This window comes from Oreochromis aureus, linkage group 13, assembly GCF_013358895.1.
Source record: "Oreochromis aureus strain Israel breed Guangdong linkage group 13, ZZ_aureus, whole genome shotgun sequence".
In the NCBI taxonomy this organism is placed as follows: Eukaryota; Metazoa; Chordata; class Actinopteri; order Cichliformes; family Cichlidae; genus Oreochromis; species Oreochromis aureus.
Window position 1 is genome coordinate 27,624,188 of NC_052954.1, and position 25,327 is coordinate 27,649,514.

At 40.2% G+C, this 25,327-nt stretch overlaps 1 protein-coding gene across 4 annotated transcripts in view; it reads left to right on the forward strand.

The window, feature by feature from the left end:
* Positions 1 to 25,327, forward strand: part of peli1b (pellino E3 ubiquitin protein ligase 1b) — a 58,285-nt gene that overhangs the window by 4,073 nt on the left and 28,885 nt on the right. Inside the window, exon 1 of one of the 4 annotated variants that reach the window (XM_031745590.2) lies at positions 2,061 to 2,501. The exons of 1 other annotated variant lie outside the window; for it this stretch is intronic. The gene's annotated coding sequence lies outside the window, so the exon portion shown is untranslated. Of the gene's footprint in view, positions 1 to 2,060; positions 2,502 to 2,856; positions 2,929 to 25,327 lie in introns of those variants that run through there. 2 more of the 4 variants (XM_039621765.1, XM_039621766.1) reach the window with 2 other exon arrangements.

The following is a 25,327-nucleotide window of genomic DNA, read 5'->3' on the forward strand; positions in this document are numbered from 1 at the left end:
AGTGAACTAGTCCTTCCAGATCATCTACTACTTGACTGACTCATGCATATAACTAATACTTATAATCCTACTGTGTATGAACTACGTGAATCTTGTGCACGCACATATGCTTGAAATGTAAAGGTTTTATTTGAAAAGAGTGGCTTGGTGGTGCCATTGGTAGCACTGTTGCTAGGTTAACAGTTGAAATAAACGGTTAACATGAGAAATTACCATTATCTCATTAACATGAGAAAACAGATGATTCCCTGCTAGGCAGATGTGCATGTCTGCTGGGTTTTATGGTGTTATTGAGATGTCCTGTATCAGTCCTTGTGGCAGCAGAGATAAGTAAGTGGCTAAAAATAGATAGATGTAAACTGTCTCACATTTCCCCCCTTTTTGTCATATTATTTCATAAAACATCTTTTTAGAAACACCTTGAACTGATATATTATTCTGAATTTCCTACAAAACTGTCTATGGTCATTTTCCCTTCATAACAAAGAGTTAATATGGACTTTAGACCATAGCTTGTACATGATAGATGTATGCAGCCACTATTACTTGAGCCACTGGTTTTATACTTCTAATCTTGAAGCCCCAAAGTTAGCAATTTAGCCACCAAAATTTTGGCTTTTAGACATAAACTAAAGTAAGCTACAAAAAAACCCCCAAAAAACAAAACAAAAGACAGAAGTTAGCAGGTCTGGATTAAAAGGTAGTCCATTAAAAGTCACCAGCAGAACAAACACAGTGGTGATGTCCCCTTGAATTAGGGGACCTGAGGCCTAGCAAATACTGACCTGTCAGAACATCTGTCAGTCTAAGCTGCCAGCATCTATATTAGTTTTAATGTTATGGATCGGTCTTGGGGGGTCCAACCTGTCCCTAAAGGTAATGTTAAAGGTCATAGTAAATTATGTTAGTTTGGTAATGAAAAGACCCACAAGGTAGATAAGCTACTGCATCTTGAGATTAACTTAATTATTTGGTTAATAGTAGTTTAGTGCTTCTGCAGCAATTAGTATAAAATCAAGCACCTGGCCGTGCAGTCTGACTTTACAAACATTAATGAAAGAATGGGTCATTTTAAAAAGCTCATTGAATTCGAGTGTGGTACTGTAACAGGTAATTTGGTGAAATTTCTTCCCTCCTAGATAGTCCATGATCGATTATGTGTTATTATGACAACGTGAAACTCAGCCACCAAGTGGAAGACCATGTAAAGTTAAAGAGCGGGGTTGCCAGTTGCTGGGGCACATAGTTCACACAGTTCAAAAAATCCTCTGGCATTAACATCAGCACAAAAAATGTGTAGCAGGACCTTGATGGCATGAGTTTACATGACCAAGCAGCTCCTGTACATGTAAAGTGTTGGTGGCCCAGTATGCTTGTCCATATGATGTAGTTTTAAAACGTGACTTCACTTAAAAATTTCAAAAGAAGTGGAAATGCGGTGAAGATATTGTGCGCAACTGTCAGTCAACTGTTGTGTGTGTGTGTGTGTGGTGATTTCATATTTCCACTCCTGTAACTAGAGAAAATGTCTCTCCTGTTTGTCTCCTGCTTTGTAATCAAAGACAGAGGTTTCTGCACTTTAGTAACTGAGGTTACATTTCTCTCTAAGTCTGCTATCCATGTAAAGTTGTCATTATGTTTTGCTTAACTTTGACCTAGTGTATAGGTTTTATTAATCATAGGACTGAACCTTACTCTTATGTGTAAATTTAACGGGTCTTGCCGCTTATTATATAACCTCAGCTTTGTGTGAGTAACAAAATAAATACTCTCTCCTTTTTTAATAAAACAAAAGGCCGGCCTATCGCCCTTGTTGCCCATCCAGTTCATATACTCACCCGGTATAAATAAATAAGAAATAAATAATCGGGCTTCCCAATATCTGTAAACCTGAAATACTGCTATATATATCTTTCGCTTACGCTAATAATTATGTAAACTGAGACCCCTGAAGGGCCTCATACGAGATATGGGAGGTAAAACTTCAAGTCCCAGAATGCTGTGCGGCGGCGTCACTCTCCCTGTCCCCTCCTACAGCGCACGCTCGCAGGCGGAGAACGGGCAGAACGGGTCGGCTCAGTGTTTACGTTGAGATGCTCACAACAAAGGACAGCGCACCGCGGAGAGGCTGTCATTTAAAATAAAGAGAAAGCACCGTGGATATTTTCTCTTACGGTGAGCGTCTGCAACTCACGACTCCTGGAAGGGGAGAGCAAATTTAAAAAAAAAAAACCCTAATCTGCTTCTATTTTATTTATTTTTCCTACATGATACGCTTTATTTTTTTTTTTATCATTATTATTTTATTTTTTTAAGCAGCTAAGACGCGGAGAAATTAGGACGAAATCTTCTGCCGTTTTTTTTCTATGTTTTTGTTTTTTCCTTCTGAGCCGGTGGGACGATAGCTAGCTCCTTAGCCTCTGCAAGTTGGTGGGAAGGCTAAGCAGCTGAGACCGACCGCAGGCTCGGGACAATAAGAGGACCTCATCATTTATATCGCAGTGAGTTCGCAGGCCACCTGACTTTGCTTGATAATTAAAACAGCGGGTGTAGTGCGACAATAGCCATCCTGCTGCCCGCTAATAACTGTCTTTGTTCTGCAAACGGCTCCGGGAATGAACTGCTCCTTCATTAACGCTACTTTACCTCATTTGGTAATGTCCACTCACTCACTCACTCACTGCGAGTAAAGTCATGACAGGGAGTGCTGCAGCTGCAGAGCGCTGATCTTTGTCTCTCAGACGCACACACATATGCACCTGTTTTGACTGTGTGTTTATCTAAGTGGAAATCAGAGGCAGCTTCGCTAAGATACAGCTCTCTGCTTGGCATTGGCTGACTATATCTTTGTGTGCACTGCAGGCTTCAGAGATGCAGGTATTAGTTTACATCCCATCCATCCTGCGTGCTGACCTGTCACAGGGAGGGGTGAGTGAGAAAGGGTACATTGCCTGATAAGGAATTAAGCGAATGGACGGACTCTTTTGCCATTTCCAGAGCTTGATTGCGAGTTAATGACTTCCCCCTCCTCTCCTTCTCTGTCTCCCATCTCATTTCACCTCTCTGTCTCCCCCCCTTCTCCTCATCTCTTTTTCTTTTTTCTTTCTGTCTGGTTTGGGTAGCTGATGTGGATCTCACCACTTCCCTTCCCCTTTCTGGAAATGTCACAGAGAAGAGAGACGTGCATTAACACCATCTGTCCCTGGTCTTACTTCCATTGTCTGCTTTTTATTGTGAACGCTAATGAGGAAATGTTGGCAAGTTGTAGCAGCCAGTGCATTTCATTTTGTCACTGAACCAACCTCAGAGCTTTTTAAAATTTGTATTAGAATAGGAAATTCAAATAATTATAAACTGTCTAGTTCTATCACATTTCTTTTTAAAATTTAACCTTAAAAAGAAAGCAAGAAAGTAGGCTTTCAACGAGTTATAGCTACAGATGCATAGTGCGAAAAGTGTTGTGTGTATATAACGTGCTCTGTTGCAATCAGTTTTCTGCAAACATATAAGTTGTGCATATGGGTTTGTATCGGTGGCCAAACACGTCTAGATCTGGTGTCTAGAATCTGTATTATGAAAAAGATTTAAACAGTTCTCAGAATATGTCTTCATATTGTAGCAATGCTGATAACCGACCAAGCAGAGCAACATGGGTTTTTCGACATGTTCACAATAAAGTGTGTAGAAACACTGATGAATGACAAATATTCAACAAGTATTAGGAATTTGAAAGCAAAACAGTTACTGCTGCCAAAGCTGTTAAAGAACGGTGTCGACTGTTAATCGTGTAAGTTTATATGCTTTCGATGTCATTGCCAAATAAAGTCTGACTACAATTAAAATTTTGTCCTCCATTGAATTTATGTTAGCTTAATGTTTGCTTAGCTGTATTTTTTACCAGCTCTTATTTTTTCAACTGTGACCCGACAGTAGGGGGACAAGACAAAGAACAAACTAAAAAAAAAAGAAGTTCAAATTGGTGAATATCATTTGCAAATCTTTAGTAAACTTTATTATATAAATATATTATTATTACATTAAATATGGAATTAAAAGACACAAGAAGTAAAGTCCTCTCAGCTGAGAATCGCTGTCGTTTGTTGATGTTTGTCAGGGAAAGACAAAGACTTATAGAACTAAAGACTTTTTAACTATACATGCACCAAAGCCAGAGTGATCTCCAAGGAATGGGGATGCTGTTTCCAAGAGCATTGATTGGTCAGTAGGTGGTGATTTTATACTTATCGATCCCCTGAACATAACGGAGGAAAAGGAGCGAACTGCTTTGCAATGCTGAAAATCCAGGGTTAAATCTGATTTCTTATCTCACTAATCCCTAATCCTGCTTCACAGTGCAGACCTGCAATTCATCACTGCTTTAAATTGTGGAAACTTCAGTTTCTACTGGGCCAGGATTTGTTGTGTAACAGAGGTGCAAGTGCAAGTGTTGCATATACACTTTTGCACATTTACATAGGGTGTGTTGGCTACAGGCCCAAGTGTGTGTTCATGTTCTCAGCATGCTTTAGAGTCTCAATTTCAGGAAGGAAATCGGAGCTGTTGGTGTCAGACGGGAGTGCAGCTCTGATGTCTTAATGGAGGTTCAGTGCTGCCTGTATCCTTAGTTACCCAGTCTGTGGGGACACAGGGAGGCCTCACAGTCTCGCCTCGGTCTGGACTGGAAAAAAAAAGAATGAACCCTTTTCATCTAAAACGTTTAAGTGTTTTAATTTCAATTAAATATTTAGCATGATTTTGTAGACGGACAGATTCAATAGCACCATGAAACTGTGCTAAACACCAACAGAATTACTAATGTGCTTGCCCCTGTCGTCCTTTTAAAAGTGGCTTTCAATATTTGAAGTTATGAGCAGTTGACTTTACGGCAGTTTTGGTATTGCATTTATATTCACTTTTGTTTCTATGAGGGATTTTGGATTCCTGAAGCCATTTGCATGATGAAATGTTGTCATTACGAAGCAAATGTTCAGAAGTAGTTTTAGCAAAACATCTTTAGTGCGAAGATCAATGATAGTCTTTCAGAATTAAAAGGAAAATTCTACATATCCTATGTATTTTTTCTGTGTGTTTTGCACTTAATCTGAAAAATACTGCTACAGGAGATTTGTTACAGTATATTTTTAAAACAGCATCACAACATAGCGCTACATTGTTGTATTACTTTGTCAAGACAGCCTGATAAGTAGACTGTCGAAGATAAGTGGGCAAATTGAATGAATGCGTTTATGTGAACTGTGTAGAAGCCTTTTATTGCACATTCACTCAGACAAATTAAAGCTGCCAATCAGGACAGGATCCTTACATTGAGTGATTATATTTGAGTTTCAAACCAACCACTCAGCCACTTGCCAAACATCTGTGTGCTGGCACCCTTTTAAACCTTAATGATACAGTGTGCTCGTGCTGAGAGGAGATTTTTTGTGTTTGCAGCGTTCTTTCTGTGTGCACGTGCCTGTGGTGTGTAGTTTTATCAGAGAGGGCCGATGAGCTCAGCGGGTGTAATCGTCGGTACAGCTGAGCGGCAGCTTTCCTCCCGCTGTGTGTGAGGAGCTTGGCATACTCCGCCCGGTCCGGCTTACACTCCACTGGGCTGGTAAACAGGCTGAAGTTTGTGCAGGGAGATTACGTCTGTCATGAAAAGTGGGTCAGACAGTGGGCACAATTCTATGGCCTTGTTTCTGCAAGGTAGGGAGTAAAAGAGGAAGGGGAGCGTTAAACCACCAGCCATTTTCCATAGTGTTGCTTTAAAGAGCCTGCGCTTAGGGCGCTTTCCTTTTTTGCCAGAGTCACGGTTAGGTGCATTTGCTTGCAAGGCAGTCATGTGTTGGTAGGCTGCTCTGTTAAGGAGCTGTGAGGATGCATGCTCAGTATGTGACTCATTTTAAAAAACAAATGACATTAAACTAGTCAAACCTAAGAAACAAATGGATCATTCCTTCCCCTCATTCCAAGTGGTTCATTTCAGATTCAGACAAGCATTTGTAAAAATCATATTTATGTGAGCAGCTGCCATAATATGTGTTTGCTTTTTGAGTCCTCATTTTCCCGAGATAGAACCAAGGTAGAGCCACAAATGCCACATATGCAGCTAATGCACCAGGTTAAAATAACCGAGTTTCCTTTGAAAAGATTTGGGAGAACGCTGCTTTTGTGGATTGCATTTTGGGCAAGTGAAACCAAACATGAAACTGATTTGCCAGGACATAAAAAACACCTGCCTACTTTGTGCATTGGGTCATGGACAGGAATCTCTGAATGTTTCCTGCTGTGTCTAACACGGGGGTGTTGGGAGTGGAGCTTTTTTTCGGTAGTAGTCATCCTATTGTTGCTTAGTCGGATTTGGAATCTGGAATTTAAAGGCCCAGATAAGACTATATAGTCTTTATTGTCTTCCTCAAGTTGGTCCTGTCCAGTTCTTATGATGTTGCAGGTGGTAATATCCGGATGGGGGAGTGCCTCGCTGTGGGTTAAGGCTCAAGGTTTTTCAGCACATCATTGCATTTTAAAGAGAAGATGAATGTTATTCACTTCACCTGGCAGTGGTTTTAATGCTGTGCCTGATTGCTGTATGATCTCTTCAGTCTTATTGTCTTAACACAAATAAAGATTTTATAGTGAAAGACAACAATTCAAGACATATGGGTACAGCAGCTGAAGACAGTGCTTGCTTATGCCTTTTCTTCCACCAAAGCAAGAGCTGATGCCAAGGTGGATGTGATGAGTGCTGTCTGTTTGTTTGTTTGTTTGTAAGATTAAGCAAAAGCTACAGGGCTATATTTCGTTAATCTTACTGGAGCAGTGGAAAAGGAACGGAAATAAATCTTTCTTTAAAATTGCACGAGAGGTGAAGGATAAGAGAAAGAGCTTAGGTTAAGGACGAGCTCGCCCAGTTCCTTCTTAGTTCTTACTACTTTTTTCAGTCAAGGACACAGTACACTTTTTTTGTTCTATATTTTTCTTACTTTTTATCTTCTACCATTAACCAATTTGTTACTCTGTTCCTTTTCCTCACAAAGACCTTTTCTCTTGCTTTAAATACCCAAGTCAGAAAACTGAGGGTAGAGTGGAAATGGAAATAAACTGCAGCTTTTTTTGCAGCTTTATTACTCTAACGGTACAACCGCTAAATTCATGAATAGGATCCCTATTTGTAAATGCTGATGGGGGAAAGAAATTCAGTTAATGTTGGGCATTTGCTTTTACACTTTAGTAAATAAATGCAGGTGATGTAGATACTCGATGTGCAGTTTGTTACATAAAGACAAGGCCACTAAGTTTCATGTTTTACCAAAGAGGCCGATTCATGGGAAAGCATGACCTTTTGACAGCTCTTATGCCCTGAATGGGCTGGTTTTCTCACCTTTGTGTTGTTGGCATGCCTTTTTGATGATAGTGAGCAACACCTCTCCCCACACTCAAACCGCAACCTGTTGCTACAAGAGCTTTAGTTTCTGTTTACATCACAATAAATTTTCACTTTTTATAGCTGAAACTGAAAGTGCTGTTGAGGTTGTGTATTTAAAAAAAAAAAAAAAAAAAACAGTGAAAGAGAACTTTTGTGCGATTATCAAGATAAAATCTCAGAGGTTTCCTGCTTTGCTATTAGTTCGGACATGCGACTACAGCTGTTGATGGTGATATCAGTTGGCACTTTATACTGCTGCACGCACATGCATGCTCATTTTCATATGCACACATGGGCTTGTAATTGTCAACCCCTCCTTTGATCGTGCTTGATCACCATTTCCTGCTTCACTTTTTAACCTTCCTGTCTCAAATGAGCTTGCGTGTGCATCGGACACACAGACAGTTGAGTGTGTTACTTGTTGATGCTTTGGCCTCCCCATGGAGACTGTTAATGTTGAGAGAGACCTGCCAGTAATTGCTGAAAAAAATCAAGAGGTAATCAGTCTTACAGTCCTTGTGCAAAGGCAATTTGTAAAGTTTCTGAGATGCTAATTAAATACATAATATATAAAAGTGTTGTACTATTTAAATTTTTGAGCAATGTAAAGTCTTTGTTTTAAATGTCTGGAAAGAGTAGCCAAACTAATACAGCTGAAGCCTGAACGGGGTATTAGGACTAAATGCCAGCTCATTTAATTTGGCTGCCTTTCAACCAGGTGCAGCTCAATTAGACCTACACACACCCTTCCCTTTTCCCTTTCTAGAGAAAATCAACCGGCACCAACACTTTAAGAAATGGATGGTGAACGGAAACATTAACCAACCAAAGGCACGCAAGTGATGAGATCGTTTTCACTGATGGTTCCTTTTCTGCTTTAGCTTCTGTGGAAACAGGATGATTGATGCTACATACCTTTATAACATCTGTTTCAAACTACTAATTTACCTTTAAATACAGTAAAATTATTTAACTTAAATGTTTCCATCTTTCTAGTTGCTATAAACATTAATGTAGTCATTGTATAGTTGGTAGGCAAGCACCGTCCTCCATTGTTTAGAGCAGTTACTTGTAAAGTCTGTACTGAAATCTCCCGGTAGACTGTGAAGGTTTTACAGAAGAAAATTCGACTTGCTTTACTTTTTAAAAATAAAACTTAGTTGCTAGAGGAAGATCAGTGAGTGAAAACACAAAAACATCACCTACTTAGCCCCAGAGTTGGGGTGGACATATAATATTTTTGGATTTTGAAATGGGGCTGACGTTATGGGCTGGTTTAGAGTTGTTGTGAACTCATTGACAGTTGTTGCTTTCCCATTGGAAGCTATAAAAACAAGTTGCTCAATTGCAGCTGCTCACATCTGTTGTTTCGAATTCCTGCCTCAAAAACAGCAAGGATGCACTGACAGTGAAAATAAACTTTCTCCCTGGAACAAACTCAGTGTTTTCCCCATGAAACTCGTGATGACATTGTAACTAAAGACATGTTAATATTCATAACCTGTATTTGTGTCTCTGTTATTAAAGCATTCAGATTGACAGTGTCTTGCACAGCATTTCAAAGAAACACTATATACACTACGAAAAAGAGCAAAGATTATGTCTTTTCAACGCACACATCACTCATTTGTCAAGCAAGCATAAAAGGTCAAAACCTGAAGTGAAGGAAAGCTAAGGAGTTATGATAGAAAATGAAGACGCAAGTCGTCTCTTCCTCTGTATTATAGCTTCTGTCACACATTTGATATTATACAATAATATTTGACGCACGGTGCAATCCTTAAATGGCCTCCTGTTTGTTATTTTATTCCTGCACAGTTAGCATGAAGCACCCACAGTTTCATTGAACATGTACAATGACAATAAAGGGCTATTTTTTTCTATTCTGTTCTATTCAGTATTGTTTTTCTAGATAAGAGTGACACATGCTGACCTCAATAACACTGCACTGGATGCAGATGAATCATTTTGAGCTCACATATCACACACACACTGTTTTCTGCTGTTGTGTGCATTTAAGAAGGTCACATTGGATGCCTCATGCAATCAAAACATGACATGACTATATAAGCATTTGGTGATGATGATGTGGAGTCAATAAACACCCTGTGAGGACTTAACTTCTTGTGGGGAGAAAAAAAACAACTCAGGTCAATGAGTTTGGTTCTTTTATGTTGTTTTTTTTAGGCTAGTATAAAAAGAAGGAAATGCATTGAAAATCTGTGTTTCCGTATATTTAGTGACTCATTTTAGCATTTTTTTCCCGCTGTCCTTGAGAATAACGCCATATTACATTGTGGACATCACCATGGTCATAACTTGTAGGTTAAGCTAATCATTTATTCTTGTTCTTTCCTGTCTCATGCTTTCTTTCCCGCCTGGCACACTGGCCAGGTTTGTCCTGGATATCATTCAGCTGCTTTTCTAGTGTGTCTTTTGTCTGGCGGTCGAAAGTACTCAGGCTCCACTGTGTTGAATATGGCAGTAGTAGTCCTTGTTCTGCTCTGGACATCGACATCGAATCTCAGGTATCCCTATACAGGAAGTCTGGACCAGTTATCCATGTAAAAGGCCAGAGTTTGTGTTCTGAGAGTGTTACTCGAAGTGGGATCACCTGGCTTACTGGCTTAAACTAGAGGCTAGTTTAAGTGCCAAAGAGACACACCTCACTCTTCACTGCTTTAGTCTAGTGTCTGCCTTTGCTTCTTCTGAAAATGCACCCTGAATTAGATATTATAACCACTGGCACTCATTAACAGCAGTTCCCCTCTTACTGATGTGGGTACTTGGTTAGTTATTACTTTAATGGCGTGGAAATAGGCCCCAAGGATCTGTTAATATTTATTGGCTAAATGTTATAATCACAATCCTACAATCCTAACCTTTTGTTATTATATGAGGAGTCATCAAAGCAGTTTCTCTTGTTTAAACTTATATTTGAAATATTTATTGAAGAATTTAAGCAATACAAGCGGTTATATAAAAAAAAATCAAATCAAAGAAATCACAGGCTTATCATAAAGCTTAATCAAGAGAACTGAGACTGGATATATAATGCTAAATTTGGAGAGAGTGATATGAACGTTGCATGGCCAATACAACCTCCCTCTTTTAAAGTCTTTGGGCCATTTTGGCAAAATCAGATTCAGAGCTGGCATTGGTCGATTCTCTGATGTTCCCAGTTCTGTACTCCAATTTACTTACCAACTTTCTATCATATCTTTCCCACTCCTAACTGCAGACATGTCTCAGCTTGGCCTTTATGATTATTTCAAGCACATTTCCTGTTTTTTTTTACAGCTCATCCTTATTCACTGTGAAATTGCACATTCTTATTTTCTCAATGAATCATTACCTTCATGATAAACTGTTACTATAGATTATTGAATTTAAACAAAGTCATCATTAGTTTGATGGATTTCAGAAGTTGTAATAGTCATATTATGGGTCCATACTAAACCGCTTGTTTGTGGTTTATAAGTGGCAGGGGCTTGGGGACCTCAGCCCATTTTGACACTCCCTCTTTGCAATCACCGGTTGCACTTAGGGAGTGAAAAGGTGGATATTCTCCTTGTCTTCCACTTCCTGTGTAAGGCTGTATTCGTCTGCCAGTAACTATTGACGGGGTCACTTCCTAAGATGAGCTTCCCATTGATTGATCAAGAATCATCATTCATCCATGTAAGGAGCATTTCTTATAGCTCACTGATCGGGTGGTTCAGTTTTTGAAGGGTGGACATCCACAAGAGACCTGTGGCTGGTCTGTCACCATAAACAGATGGTGGGGTATCTGGCATATCCTTAGCATACACTCCTGTAACTCCACACTTAATACGTCCTGCTCCATCTCTAAAGACAGCTTCCACTGTCGTGTAACTGGGCATTTTAAAGATTTTTTCCTACTCTTCTGTGGTAGCATTCACGTTGTTTCTTCATCTTATCTGTCCCGTGGATCCATGTTCTTGGGTTGTTGTGCCCTGTCTTTTCAGTTTGTGACACATGTGGCTTGACTTATCTCTGTTTGCTCTTGCTCCTCCTGTGGGTTGTTCCTCCGTTTCACTGGCATCTTTCCTTGTTCCAGAATGGGGGGTAAACTGGGGTAGGTTTAGGAGCCTAGATAACTTGCTCCCAGTTCAGCCCTTGGCTTCTTGCTCAGGGGCCCCTGGGTTGTGTCCTCATTAAGCCTGCAGCTTATATCAAAGTCTCCCTCCAAAGAAGTCCCTTTTGCTCCATCGCCCATGTCTCGCTTTTTCTTAAGTGTAGCTATCGTCCTTCTTCTGAGCAGCTTACAGGTTCTCTTCTTCTCCCCGCCTGCCTTTAGCAGTTTCTGCAGATAGGGAGGTCTGGCTTTTTGTCTTTGGTGTTCAGGTAGATGTTTTTACTGCTGCATTTCTACACCAGCAGCTGACTCCCGCCTGCTTTCTTGGGTTGTCTTTAAATTAAAAAACAAAACAGAAAAACACCTAGTTTTCCTCTAGTCTATTCAGACTTCTCAACTCTGTTTTAAAGATCCCTGGTTTATTACAGCAAAATGAGGAAAAGAAGTTTAATTTCAGAGTGACGTTTGCAGCTGTTTGCCGTTGGTTGATCCTTTGAGGATCCTATTTTTATACTATCCTTTTGAAGTCCTTCCTTTATGATGACACATTCCTTGCCATGAAACCCAGTTCCTTCTGAAACATGGCTTTTTATACTCTTTCTATCATACCCTCCCCCAATCTTTCTTAACTTCAGACCTGTCTGTCTACAAACATACCCTCTATGATTATTTTATGCAGACATACTGTTTTTCCACAACTTATCCTGATTCTTTATGAAACTGAAAATCCTCATTTGCTCGGAGAATTTTAGTCATTCTTTATAAACTTTTACTATAAAATCCTGAATTGTATCTTTGCAGTTACATATTTTTCGGAACTGTGCTTCTGGCTTTTAAGTCCTGTATCTGCTGTTTGTGCGCCAGGAGCAAGGCGATATCAGTCCTTTTTGGTAGCAAGATGCTCAACCTCTGCCACAGTCTAATCTGTATCTGTGGGAAAACCCTGGGTGTTGTACAAACATTTACAGTATAGACACATGAGGTTTCAAACTTAGAAAAAGTAAACATCTGAAGGATATGAAACATGAGGACGTCATGTGTCACCAAACACAAGAGATTCCGATGACCATGAAGATAATGAAGAAAAAAACATACTGCACAAACACACAGGTGTCAAAATTTTATATCCATGATTACATTTTGTAGTAAAGGTTTAAGTTTATTACTGTGATGAGTATCCAGGAAATAATGTACTTCAGTGTAATATCCTGTTCTACAACTGTGATTATGACCTCATGTTTATGCTTGATTCCATGTTTTTATGGCCTGCTTGTATTAAGATGTCCAGTGTGAGTACAGAACATCCTTGTTGTACACATGCGTCAGTGTCTGATTGCATGTACCGCACATGCAATCATCCTATATTATATGTCTGCCTCTGTGATCGTGTCATTTTTGCACGTCTAGGACCTTGCGTAGGTTTGTGTCTCATTACACGTCCACCTACGAGGCTGTTTGTCGTCTGTGTGTATAGTCTGTGTTCTTCCCTCTGAATCTTTAATGAGACTGTAACTCGAACACCAGCCCTCCTATTTCTGCCCCTGCCTTCTGTCATCAGTTATCCTCCTCCCCGTGCAGCTCACGGGAAAACCAGACAGTAGACCTTCCCTGAAAACTGAAAAAAGATACCTTAGTTCCACAGTGGACAAAGCAGCACAGGGGCAAACTGTGACAGTAACTGTATGACCTTTTTTCTCAACATATTAACATGCAACCCTGCCTGGCTTTTTTAGATATTTTGTAGCAAAAGGGAATTTGTGTTCCATGTTTCAAGGTGTGAATATTTGCTAGATGATTGTAACTTGAAGATCTAAAGGTTTCTGGATATTTGTTAGTGGAAAAGCCAGTGCCTTCATAAACTGATGAATTGATAGCACCACGGGAAAACCATAGCCACATTATGTAGTATGAGACCATACTAGATTTCTACAAATGTCTGGCAAATAGCTTGTCTGGAGCTTGTCTTGTATTAGAGGCCTTGAGGTAAAATTAATTTCTTCCATTTGCCAGACAAAATAGGGTTTACTGCTATAGCCAGTTTTGGGGGGAATCAAGGCTTATTTTAATTATTTTTAATTTAACACAGCCCAAGTTAGATTTTGGGAAGTCTGATTCACATGGAGATTATTCAGAAAAAAAAACAGAAAAACATGGGAACCACCTCTGTTTTTTATTACTCATCCTGAGCTACTTTTATTTGAGAGTAAAGATGCGGAAAGAAGGAAATACTGGGATGAGCCATGACACATTAGCCATGAGTCAGATTCACCTCTGTTCACAATGGACTTAGTCTTCTAATATACCTAGCCTCCAGACAGTCCCATATTATAAGACCTTGAGTGGATCTTGTTTCCTTGAGTGCGCTCTTGGATTTTGTGGAGCTGCAGTCCACTGGGGCCTCTGGAGCAACCAATGGTTTGTTTTAAGTTCTCAGCAGGAATTTGATGCCAGAGGGGTTTGACTCCAGTCTCCCATTAGGAATGGTGGGTGTGTGGTTTGGTGGGTGGAGGTGTTGCCATTTTATACTAGGCAACATTTTTACTTTTGAAGTGAAATATGAGATGCTTTGTAAATGGATGTGCCATGTTCATAGTTAAAATTGGCCAGGGAGGTGTGAGGTGTGTTGAGCCTGCAGCAGCATTTATGGGATGCTCCTGCATGTTTCCTTCTGGCTTTGATTTATAGATAAAGCCCCTTGACCTTTGATGCCATCTTCACCATGTTCACATGTGCTTTCAGCAACACAGCTCAGGTTTACATTCCTCACCTTGTCCCTAACATTCAAGTCCCCTTCCTGACCCGCTCCATATATTTCATGCCTGGCTGTTCATAGCTGATGAGTGCGAGCATTGTTGTGGCAACACTTCCTCCGGTCAAGTGCTTGGCATCCGGCCCAAAGTGGATTATTCTAATCGGCCTTGTTAGCGACTACTCGTTTTTTCCGCCATCGTCACAGCTATGGAAGATCCTCTTAAATATTAGCCACTACAGTGTCTATGTAGACTCACTGTTTGAGTAACACCACATGGGAAAGTGGTCTGCTTTGTGTAGAAGTTTATAAGGTCTCCGGTGTAAGCTAATGGTTACTCCAGAAAGCCCAAACACCACAGAGAGTTGATGTCTTCTAATGTGTTTCCGTAAAAAGGGAGGAAATTTAACTCTACCTCACATACAAAATGACAGATGGGCTGGAGCTAATTAATTTTTTATTTGCCATACTAGAGAGCATATGTGCGCCATCCTGAGCTAGTCGTGTATGTCTACTGCTTATTCACATTTACTTTAATGGTTTTTGGCTGAGTCTCCCTTCTTGTGTAAATCACAATTCTGCTCAGCTTTCATGATTAAGACAAACAAAACCAAATGAGATCCAGTGAAGTCACATATATTTTGCAGCAGTCAGTTACAATAAACTGATATATGAATATGAATATTCAGTTTTTGGTACCGGGAGCTTTTTTGGTTTTTGTTTGTCTTCCAACTGGTATTTATGGACGACATCTGGGTGGGCTTTTGTTGCATGCAAGTAAACAGTGCATATGTAAATCAAAAGAGGGATACAGTGGCTGAAATGCAGTCTCAAAACCATCTGTTATCATTAGATGATAAATGGTCTTTTTACAAAATTAATGAGCATTTGTATTTGGGCTATAAAGAACAGGAAGTCGTGGCCTACTTATTAATTATCCATATATACACTGGCAATATTGAAAAGCAGGAAACACTGGACTGATACATTAGGTGATAGCTGATGGGATTCTATCGATTGGGTAATGATTAACCTCATGATGAGATGACGAGTAGACTTGCAACTTGAGGAGGAATTAATAATAATAATGGATTGCATTTATATAGCGCTCTTCTAGGCACCCAAAGCGCTTTACAATTCCACTATTCATTCACTCTCACATTCACACACTCACACATTCACAATTACCCTGCAGTAAAACCTAGATCCTGGATTTTTTTTTTTTCTTTGTTTTGAATTTCTTTGAATTTGTCTGTCTTTCAACGTTGGACTGCAAAGTCAAGGTTCACTGATAAATTTCCCAACCAGGCAGGATCAATTCAACATTTCAGTTTAAACCAGATGAACTAAAATGAGTCAAAAGACTTAAAATAATTTAGCTTGTGGGGATAACATCATATTATTTGATCTGGGGACACAACCACACACAAAGTTTTTGGTCTAGGTGTAAAATATGAGCTTTTAGACATTAGCTCACTGGACCACAACAGCTAAAGATGATCATTTTTGGGTGACTGCCCTGTCTTTTGAGAAGCAAAACTAATAAACAGAAAGAACATGTATAATTTGGACAAATTACAACTGCAGGGTCCGTTATTATGAAGGGAACCTCAAAGATTAAGAGTTCAAGAGTGGGAAGATATGCAAACTTTATACAAAACACTGAGCTGCTATGCTCTCATGTTATTTATTGAGTTAAATTCAAAGGAAAGAGACCACCAAAACTAAAAAAGAAAAAAAGGAGCTGTCCATGGATTTGCCCAATATATCGGTCCAGAGAGTTTTGTAGTGTGTGGATTATAGAAGTTATAGCTGTAGTGTGTTGAGTTTCTTTTAAAGTGTGTTTTAGCTTCATTATTAGAAGTTAAACATGGAGGTTAACTGAACTTGCCACCCTTTGTCTCCAGTTTCCTCTGAGCTGGACGTGACTCGCTGCCTGCCTCACTGTGCCCACTGTTTTTATCTTCTCCCTGTCGAGCAGCGTCATGGGGCTCATGTGATTCTAGCCTGACACTATGTGTTCATCCATCATGGTGTAAATACTGGACCACACACAGACACACCTCCAGGGACCCCTGAACACGATAAGTGTGTGCCTGTCTGTGAGAGAGCAGGGAATTGGGACTTCCTGTGTGCATCGACACGCTGGCTCGGTGTAAATCACTTTCAAGCAGGCCGAGCTGCAGGCATGTCTACGTCCCAACAGAAATGATCCTATGGTCCTGTGAGGTCCTGTATTTATTTAGCCTCAAAATAACATCAAAATTAAAATACGTTTAAACCACTCACAGCCATACAAACAGTAATTTTATTTCAGTTTTATTGCCGAAGCTACCACTCAGCAGCGCGTTTTAGGAATTCCCACTTTGACTGCTATTGATAATGCCATCTTATCTCTGTGTGTACACCCAGCTGAGCTGCAGGTGATGTAATTCACACTATACTAATTTTCTGTAACATTGCATCAGCCATGAATTTCCCAGACACAAGGTCGTCTGCTGGATTATAGTTTCTTTGGATGGAAATGACTCTCATGTACTCTTTGGGGGTTTATTTTAAGACTAAAAAAATCTGTTTGATTGGAAAGAAGTTTAATAGATAGAGAAATGGTCTGATAATGAGCTAATTCTAACATAAAAAAATCTTTACATTAACTGTAAGAATTTAAATTTTACATTGTAGGAGGTGTTGAAGCCCTATTTCTTAAATCCAAGTCACACCACTGAAGGAGAGTGTGAGCAGCATGGAAAATTAACGCTTGGCATTTGCCAAGCGCAGGCAGATTTTGAGATTTTGTCTCGAAGCATCATCCAGTCAGTTTGGACAGTAACCAGCGGTCCTCTGGAACATCTCTCCAGTCTGTAAAAAATTTACTGCTTTTGAGCAAGACTCATCGTTACTCATACAATTTCAAAGCCTTCGATGTTCTGTTTTACATTTGGTCAGTCGTGCATGTTCTGAGAAAGCAGCGGGTAGAGATGTGCCAGTTAGTGTACGTGTTTGTATTGAACCATTAAGCTTATCTCACCTTTAGATAACAGTTCATAAGATAAAGTATTCAGAATGCAGAATTCAAAAGTTGTCTTGTGGGGATCAATCCGATTTTTTGTTTAGTTGTAATAACACTCACCAGACTGGTTATTAGGTCCACCTGTCTAGTAGCAGGTTGGACTCTTTTGTCTTCACAACTGCCTTAATCCTTCATGGCATTGATTTAGTAAGGTGCCAGAGAGGTGGACCATTGTGAATTTGATTTTGGCTTTCTGAAATGGTGAGGCACCCTGCTGGAAGCACCCATGAGAAGATGGGCTCACCGTGGCATTTAAATGATGCTCAGTTGGTATTAAGGGGCCCAAAGTGTACTAAAGAAGTATCCCCCACGCCATTAAGGCACCACCTGCAGCCTGAACTGTTGATGTGGGGTGGCTGTAGGTCAGGAGGTAGAGCAGGTCATCTACTGATCTTTAGTGGTTTGATCCATGGTTCCAGTCTGCATGCCAAGTATCCTTGGGCAAGATACTAACCCCAAGTTGCTTTTCTATAAACCCTAGAGATGGTTGTGTGGGAAATTCCCAGTAGATCGGCAGCTTCTGAAATACTCGGATGCCATCTGGCATTAACGACCAATCAGCTTTCCTCATTATTGTGATGCCCGGTTTGAACTCCAACGGGACAATGACTTTTGAAAATGTCTATGTGTCTAAATGCACTGAATTGCTGCCCTGTGATTGGCTGAATAGATTTTTTTTAATCAGCAGCTAAACAGGTGTACCTAAGGAAGTGTCTGGTGAGTGTGTGTATATTCCTGATACAGTATTAACTGAGGGGCATAGTTTAATTAAATTGGGATCATTTTGAATTGTGAATTGTGCAGAGCTACTCTAGTAGAGTCCAAAAAGCATGGCGCTGGACTGAGGACTCTTAAGTGTAGACATAAATGGAAGGCCACTCATGAGAACAAACAGTTTATACCTTTCACAGAGTCCATTTCCGTGCCATGTCCCAGGTGACTTCCTGAGAGTTCTCCTCCTCTTTCCTTTCTTTTCATGTCCTGTAATGTTAACGCCAGCTGTTCATGTCCATCGATCTAACCATGCTGACAAAGGAAGACACAGACAGAAAGAAAAGAGAGAGAATCTATCATCACGTTTGCTCACCCTCCTGCTCCCCAGATCACTTTCTGAATCATCGAGCATCTAATCTTCCCAGTGTGCAAACTAATCTTCCTCACCTGACCCACCCATGCAGCTATTCACACTGAAGAGCAGACCCCGAAAACGAGCCTGCACCCACACAAGTGCATTTCACTTCACACAAACGCTCACAGAAAATCCCCACACACAACCTCCCACACCCAAACGGAACTCTCCAAAATACTTAACCATAATTTGTAGGGTTAACACATGATTTGACTTGTTATTGGGTCTTGTTAGGATGAAACTGGTTTTTTAAGACCAACAGCACTTACGAGGATGAGGTTTATGGTCAAGACTCTGCAGTCCTCCTTTTTTTTTCTTCGGTCGTAAAAGCTCCAGCATGATGTGCTGGATAATGCTCTGTTTTAGTCACCATTTGGAAAAACAATGAAAGACATTCCAAGAACCTGCAGGAAGCCTTTCATCTCGAGTTCTTTCCTTCTTTGAAAGCCATAAAGAGACGACTGATGTCAAGACCCGTGAGGCTTTTTTATTGTTACGTTTACCCCGCCATCTGCTTCAAGCTTGTTGTTTCACATTTGGTTGTAATTTGTTTGTGGGCGTCAGTGTCTGGATTATTAGCACTTTGACCTGATGCTGCAAAGATTAATCGTGTGACGGGTTAGTTGTGGAAAAGGCCTTCTCAGTGCTCTGTGGATGTGAAAAGGGTGAGCTAATAATTTATTTAAACAAACACCTTGTCGGCTCCCATTAAAGGTAAAGAGGCAGAAATTATACTCATCAGCTCACAGAAAGTTAGACTCATTCTGGTCTTCCTGATCAGCTGCGATCCTTGTGTTTTTATTCTTTTTTTTTTTTAACCTTCTTTAATTAGAAATCATAATCTGGCAGACAGCTAACATTTTGAGTCGGCTCAGAAATTGGCTCTCCCATCAACCAGCTGGTGTTTGAGGTTTGTGATTTGAGCCATCTCACTCCTCCCCCACATCGGGATTCTTCTAGGAAAATAAAAATCACAGTTGTAAGCTTGACGCTGTTCTCTTTTTTCTTATGCTCTGTTTAATAGATGTTTTTACCTAATTGTAGATGTTTAACCCGACCCTTGAAGTCTACAGTGGAGCTTCAATCTGAGGCTGCTTTGTAGTACACTAAAGCTCTTTCAGTTGCTTTCTTAAGACAAAATATTGCTGCCATTGTGTCAACAAAGGTTTCCCATTTTACCATCTTTATATCAATCTTTGTTATTCTGTCATATTTTAGGACAACTTAAAATGACTGAGTTAAAACAAAACACTTCATAAACTTGTCCTTAAAGTAATATTTTGAAGAAATATGTTATTTCTCTTAATAAGATTAACTCAATGAATATGTCATCACATAGAAAAAAGCTGACAGATCAGTGAGAGGAGATAGTAGAACCTGAACTTCTACTTGCAGGTTACAAGTCAACTTCTCAAAACTCCATGCTTCGTCTTGCCCAAGTTGCCCGCCTTATTTCTAGCTAAAGCAGGCTGGAACACCCTCAAAGTGTCTAAATCCCTTTTGCGGGAAGCATTTAAGGCCAAATACTCCCCTCGGTTTGGAAATATGAATTTCAGGCCCTGTGATGACTGGTGCATGCCGTCACCGTAGTTACATATAACATTTACATTTGCACTTCACTCGAGTGAATAATGTTATGACAGAAAGGTGCTTCTGCGCTTTGGATAGTAGCATAGTACATTTCAAATTTGCAGCTATGACCGAGGGGCTTTGACCACAGCAGCAATAACCTCCTCTCTGTGAAGGTCATTCCTCAAGGCCACGAGCTTCTGCACGGAGATTTGTCTTCTGTGCTCTGCTGAGCTCAAGAAGCTTACCCTGGTTTCCATACAGAACGCAGGTTAGGCAGATTGGGAGTGTGACGGGGACAAAGAGTTCTGTTTTTCACATTCTTGGTGGTGTGAGATGATTAGCTGCTGTTGCTCGCTGGATAAGGATACAAAGATTTTAATCCACTTTAGAAAAAGCACAGTGAATATTTATAAACTTCCTTTGTGCTCTATCTTGATAGTGTCCCTAAATCTGTACTGAAGAAGGTTACTTGTGCAGGTAAAAGAAATAATTTCTATATGAGAATAAAGAGACTATTGACATCTAAAAAACAGTAAAAAAGGAGAGAAAATAAAAAACACAACATCAGCAGAGTGCTAAAACTGAAACAACAACAACAAAAAAAACGATATTAGGGGAGTGATAAGAGTATTGGCCATAGTCAGCCTTGTTAACTTCTTGGTTAAATAGAACTCTGATGATGAATTCCCACCTGCTGCTCATACATTCGACCATTTTTTGGTTGATGGGGACCCTCTTTGGTTTTGCTGCACTGTAACCATCTTTGATATAAGCTCAGGTTGGTACCTAGAAATAGTAACCTGACCTGAGTGTCGGAGGAAGGCACAGTGGGTGGGAGCAGGTGTCTTACTGACATTACCATAAACCAACACTTCTACCAATAAAGTATTTTTATCAATTCAGTTGGAAAGTAGGACAACACCCACTGTATCTCTGAAGTAGCTCAGAATATCTTCTGTGTGATGTTTTTCGTTTTCTGTGGTTTTCTGATATTTCACTTGTAAGCATCACAGTTTCAAAAGCTTTCACCTGTGACATGAAAAGGTTTCAGTACAGATTGCAATCAGAGTTTGTCACAGCACGGCTGTCTTTCAGCACCATGGAGCATCTCTCTTGCTGCTCTACATTGCTATGTCCTCTATTTACAACAGCTTTTTCCCTCTTTCTATTGGCAGTAAGTAGACTAAATAAGTCTGCTCAGGGTTAAGGGGCAATTATAAAGAATTAAGTGATCAATCCTCTCAGCACTAAAATGAAGACTTTTGGATATTTTGCTTGAGCACCCTTCAGCAAAGCAGATGTTTGCATTCAAGAAGATGTCTCACCTCTCCCTACTCCGTCTTATCTGTTTCCAGCTGCTTGTGTGCAGATTCAGCAGTTTCTCTAACCATACTCCACCGATTGACAGTACAGTAGTGCAAATCATGTTATGTCTACTATTTTTCTGACTGCAGATGTGACTTTGGGTTCTTTGATTGCAGAGTTGACTTTGGCACTGTTGTCTTGAACTTAGCATCTTTCTGTAAAGTGAGCTCTGGGCTCGGGACGCAGGAAAATTCAGTTCACACTAGCGCGGTGCATTATAATTTCTGGTTTTATGCACACATGATGGAAAGAAGTTAAAGCCCCCCTTGTGTCGGTGTTTCTCGGCCTGATGGCGGAGGGAGAGATTCTGTTTAAAAAGCTGCGAGCTTTTGAAGCGCACGTGATTCTGCTGCTCAGCATGAAACAGCTGGGGAGCTCAAAGCGCCTCGCTTGCATGCCACTCATAGGAAACATGAAAGGTGTGAGATGCCTAAAAGCCTTAGTGTTTGAGGATGTGGTGAGAGCCAGTAATACTGGGATGATTAGGCATATGATGGCCTTCGTCACGAAGAGGTTTGATTAAGATCAGAAAAGCCACAAGTGATGAGATTAGCTTATTTTTTTCCTCACGTAGAATTCTCGTTTTTACACAGAAACCCAAACTAACAAAACAACGCTTACCTACTTTTTGCCTGCATTGGATTATATTTACTGTTAACCAAGCAGGCAGAATACTGGGTCCGTTTTCAATGTCATAATGAAACACCGAGGAAGTGAATGAGTGACACGAAGGTTTCATAACATCTTTTGGAGACACCCGGGCAGTTTGCCGATGTGACTCTTCAAGAAAAATAATATGAGGTGGATTTTATTTCAGAAACTCATTTATTAAAAAATTTAGCATCGCCATTCACTGTGTTGGATTATAGTAGCATCAAATGCAGCTTTCATCTTTGCTATTAAGATAAAGGGGAAGTAAAAAAAAATGGAATTTGTTAGAACTGGAATTGAAAGAATTTAAAGAACTCCTCTCTAATTATGTACAATTTCACACTAAAAAAACAACAAAGTCCAGGTTATCTTTTCACATAGCAACAGGTATTTTCATATTAAATACCTCATCTAGTCCAAAAGGGCTAAAACATGGCATCCCCTTTGACTCTGTACCAGACATCTGTGATTATTTATTGATCGGATGACCCACTTTGCCAGGAGGATTTCATTACCGCTTTCCAGTAATGAAGATGCTGCACTGTAGGAGGTCCTGGTTTTCTTTCCTTCCTAATCAATCGTAGGTGTCCATCAAAGTCCTACTTTAGTCTTTCTGTGCCCTCTTGGGCATCTTTTCTTGACAAATCTTGCTAATTTATAGTCAGGGCCTACACCTAAAACGTACCCTCAAACAATAAAATGCCTTCATTTAGGTTTTTAGATTTAGATTGGATAAGGTTAATAGAGTAACACTGCACTTTTAGCTTCTATTTTGAAGCTACGTCTCTGTTGGGATTTCATTAGGGCTGCTTTTAGGAATTGTGGCACCAAAGTAGGAATTTAAATCACTTAAAAATGTCCCTAATATGTAGATAAGTGTCCATTTTGGGAGGTGTTTTCACATGAGCCAAGCTGAAGGCCTTAGGCCAGCAGCTCATGCATATCAGGACTTGCCTTCTCACTCAGTCATGCACTAGACTTTGCAGAGTAGTTAAGGGATTTCCTGCAAACAGAGCCAAAGAAAAGTCATTGGAACTGTAATAAAATTATTTTCTTAAACCATTCCATTAAACTGGGGTCCATTTACTCTATCTAATAGACGTGAAGTGGTCAGCAACAGGAGTTCCTGAACCAGGAACGACCCCGTTAGTTCTATTTTCTGACCCATTTCTGGTTCCTGACCTGCCAGCCGAGAAACACACGCTGCCTCTGTAGTTATGTTGTTTGTTTCAACAAAGCTGTGCTTTGTGATCCTGAAAGTGTGTCAGCCTTTAACTTATCATAACACTACCCTTTTTAAGCACTGCACACCTTTTAACTCAACATGAAAGCATTGTGCTTGATTCCAATCCTGCAGAGATCTCCGTTGAGTCTGTGGCGTGGGGGGCTGATGCAGGCTCGGTTTCACTGGGCATGGCTCTGTGTTGCTCATTGGCATACACTAAATAGCACAGTTTGACATGTTGCACTGTTGCTAAGTTGGCGATGCATTAAAAAGAAGAAGTACAGCTGCTATCCTGCATGCAAATATGAAAAAGTTGGTGTGTATTCGTCATGTGTTGAGCTCTTTTGGAAGCCGGTGGGAATAGCAGGTGCCTTCTTGAAGTAAACTTTTCAGAAGGCTTTTGATTTTGAGGTTTCTGTTCTTGCTGTCAGCAGCTCGCCGTTACAAGCAGTGACCCCGGCCAGCAAAGTCAGCCTTTCTGAGATCTGGCCCTATTGTTGTAGGACTGTGTCTCGGTCGCTAAGCAGCACTTGGCATGCAGCCACACGGAGCTCTATGTCATGAAGAGCTGCAGAGGCCGAGAGCTTAGTCACACACACATTTAAAAAATTATATACACGCCCATGCAGTGTATGCAACGTATGTGTACAGGGGACGTCCTTTTTAAACAGTTTGCTCCCCCTCAGCTCCTCCAGTTTATGGATATTATTAGTCCATAATACAAAATGCATTTATTTTCCTCAGAAAGACGATTCTTTAAGCAAATGATGTAGGCAGTTTAACAAATAGTTTAAACCAAATTAAAGCAGAGAAGAGCTGCCAGAAAATGAATCAGCAGCACTCTTTATAGTTACTCAGTTTTTTTTCTTGAGTGAAAGCACCCACTTGTTTTTAAAGACATGTAAAGTGAATATGTGAAGATGCCAGCAGTGACAAAATATTAGATTTGCAGAGTTTTTGTCTGTAGAGCAAACGATTAATCTATTAGCCAAAAAATAACTTTCAGATTAAATGATTGTTTTTGTTCGTTCTGGTCCACTTCGCTTTCGATTTAGTGTAGCTTTGTTTGAACATGGCTGAGTGGAAGTCCATAAATGTGCATCCAACACATTTTCACTGTCGTGTTTTAAGAAAAATCCAGAATGTGCAGTTGTTGTGACTGAAGAGGCAGCTACTGGTTTTTCTGAGCTGAGACAGAAAGACATCCTGGAGCCGCTTCCAGTAATGAAACCCACAGCATCCTGACCTGTTTTTGCTTTGTTTTCAACGTCTAGATCCATTGGAAAAAAAATCGATTCCCAGTGAGCCAGCCAACAGTTTGCTCAGCACTGCTGATTGTGCACACGTGTGTGTTTGTGTACAGTAAGATGTGTGTTTTCATGTGCGTTGATAATTCAGAGTCGAGGTTTGGGGTTAGTGGGTTTAACCTCTTCTGTAAGAGGAGCATGTGGGCTGCATCTAGTTTCACAGTAGTGTCTAGTGTCAGGATAAGCTGAGAGGATTCACTGCTCTTCTCACCACCTGCTGAACTCTGCTCTTAAAGTGTCAGCAATGCCACAACAGTTTTGGCTAGTCTAAGTAAGTCATAATCTTTCTGATGGGGTGAAATGACGTGCCTGATCATCTGATATTGTGTAGTCTGAACCAGACACAGCACGTTGGAATTTTTGTGAATCTTCCACAGTGATTCTGTGAGCACACGGTCGTCACCAGTTGTCTTTTTTATTACCAAGTTCTCAGTCAAATACAATAATCAGCTAATCTGACACTGTGACCATTGTATCAGATAAAAATAATGTGTATGTACTAACACTGAATATAGCTGCGTTGTTGGTGTGTAGTAACAATAGTTTTCAAATCTCAAAACGTTGATTCTGTTCATCTGGATGTAGCGTTTTCAATGGGAGAAATGTTTCATCACTCATCCAAGTGACTTCTTCAGTCTCAGCTGACTGCAGGTTTTCCCAGTCTTATAAACAGTACATTTGCATAATGACTGAAACCAGCCCACTGAAGGAACAATGGGCTGTGAGAACAGTTC